At 38.4% G+C, this 2500-nt stretch overlaps 1 pseudogene; it reads left to right on the top strand.

Moving 5' to 3' along the window:
- Window positions 1–290: 290 nt before the first annotated feature.
- Window positions 291–418, top strand: LOC138805001 (small nucleolar RNA SNORA8; annotated as a pseudogene).
- Window positions 419–2500: the final 2082 nt, after the last annotated feature.

Genomic DNA, 2500 nt, shown 5'->3' with positions numbered 1-2500 from the left:
TGCAGAGCTTCTACATGGCAAAGGACATAGTTAGCAAGATCAATAGAAAGTCCACGGAATGGGAGAAGACCTTCACTAGCCATACAATGGACAAGGGTCTCATATCTAAAATATAACTGGAACTCAAAAATTAAATCCCCCAACAACAAATCTTCAACAAACAACTGCCCAATAAATAAGTGGGCTAAAGACTTAAAGAGAAACTTCTCTGAAGAGGAAAGGAAGATGGCCAATAGACACATGAAGAAATGCTCAACTTCTTTAGCCATAAAAGAAATACAAATCAAAACAACATTGAGACTCAGCAATACCTTCTGCTGATGTGTTCAAAGGACAGTGCAATAGAAATTCAATATCTGGCATCATTGGTTTTCTTGGCTTTGTCCATGGTAAACCTGGTAGTTCTATTGATACAGTATAAAAAAATTGAGATTTCACCTTACCCCAGTTAGAATGTCTATAATCAAGAACTCTAATAACAACAAATGCTGGAAGGGATGTGGACAAAAGGGAACCCCACTGCATTGTTGGTGGGAGTGTAAATTTGATCAACCACTTTGGAAAGCAGTATGGAGGTTCCTCAAAAGACTCCACATAGAGCTCCCCTATGACCCAACAATCTCACTTTTGGGCATTTATCCAAATGATCACAAACAAGACCACACTAAAGCTACCAGCACGATTATGTTTATTGCAACATTATATATCATAGTTAAGATATGAAACCAACCCAGATGCCCCTCAGTAGATGAATGGATCAAGAAAATGTGGTATATATACACGATGGAATTCTATGCCTCCATCAGAAAGAATGACATTGCCCCATTTGTTAGGAAATGGAAAAACTTGGAAAAAATTATATTAAGTGAAGTAAGCCAGGCCCAAAGAAACATAGGTCCCATGGTTTCCCTTATTTGCAATATCTAGTATATGTCTGAATCAAGCAGAAAAGGTAAGGTGAGGTTAGGGAAATGAACCCTAAGATATGTATTCTAAAGTTTTTTTTTCTTTCATGAAATTGTTTCTAGCACATCTATAAGATTATTTCTTTGTTGCTTTGTATGTCCCTCCCCCATGGTATAACCCCTGCTTTCGCTGTATTTGATGTTGGTATAATTTGTGGAGGGGAAGCAAATTGTTTTAAATAGAGATACAGGTAGACCCATTGCAGCAATGGGATGTACAAGTCATTATGTCGAAAAAGAACATTACAACTTTGGTGAGGGGGAAGGGGGAGGAGGATTGGGTGGGGGGACAATGGGGGGAAGGGGGAAGGATGGGAAGGGGAAACAAAGGAGGAGGCTAGAATGCTTGATAAGAAATGTACTCATTATCTTGCCCATGTAATTGTAACCCCTCTGTACAGTATTTTCACAATTTAAAAAAAGCAGAAGCAAAATGAATTTTACTCAAAAAATAGTTTTAAGCATTTAAAAGCTTATTCTCAAGGGCTGTTAATGTTTCATTTTGGGATTGCTGTAAGTATTTGTATCGCATTAAATAGTATTTAATGCAATAGTATTTAATAGCATTAAATAGAGAATTAAATAGTATTCTGATTATGCTCACGATCAACTTAGTAAGAACCCTAAATTATTTACATATATTTAAAATGCATTAGGTATGGTCCAAATATCATTGATCTCTTGGCAATAGTAGATTAAAAACTTAAATAATAATCCAAATTTTCAATATCTGATGATAATGATTCATTTTAAACTTCTATCTTTTCTTTCTTTATGTCTGTATTGAAGTTCCCAGCTTGTCCAGCAAGTGCTCATTCTAGCATTTGAGCCATGCTTCCAGTCCTGTGCTGACTTTTGAACTGCAAAAAAAATAAATGAATAAAGAAATAAATAAACATGAAGAAGAAGAAGAAGAGAAGAAGAAGAAGAAGAAGAAGAAGGAGAAGAAGAAGAAGAAGAAGAAGAAGAAGAAGAAGAAGGAAGAAGAAGAAGAAGAAAAGGAGGAGGAGGAGGAGGAGGAGGAGGAGGAGGAGGAGGAGGAGGAGGAGGAGGAAGAGGGGGGAGGAAGAGGGGGGAAGGAAGAAGAGAGGAGAAGGAGGAAAGAGCGGCGGAGGGATGAGGGGGGAGGACGGAGGAGGGGGGAGGAGAGGAAGTTAGGAGGAGGAAATTGTTGAATAGGCAGAAGAGAAGTCATGAAGAATTGTATAGTCACCATACAGAAGTACAAGGCAATGACTGAGTGGATGGTTCAGAGACTTTGGTAGAAAAACAGATACCTGGAGAGGAAGGACAAGGTTAGGACTCCACAGCACTATGCCACCTAGGCAAGCTTTGGCCCCCAGGCCCCAATTCATTTATTTCTTTAGCAACTATGCATGAAGAAAACACCACTAGTAAAAGCTCTGGAATACTTGAATATATAGGACATGGCTCAGTTTTTCCCACTAATCAAAATAAGACAGTATAACCCCTACCTTACAGGCTATCATGAAAATTTAGATAAAATGCTCAGCCTATGGCCATCCTGCCTGAGC

This window comes from Dipodomys merriami, unplaced genomic scaffold (assembly GCF_024711535.1).
Source record: "Dipodomys merriami isolate MVZ:Mamm:240054 unplaced genomic scaffold, mDipMer1.0.p SCAF_38, whole genome shotgun sequence".
Taxonomy (NCBI): Eukaryota; Metazoa; Chordata; class Mammalia; order Rodentia; family Heteromyidae; genus Dipodomys; species Dipodomys merriami.
Note: the sequence above shows the minus strand (reverse complement) of the source record. Positions and strands in the feature narration are given on the sequence as shown.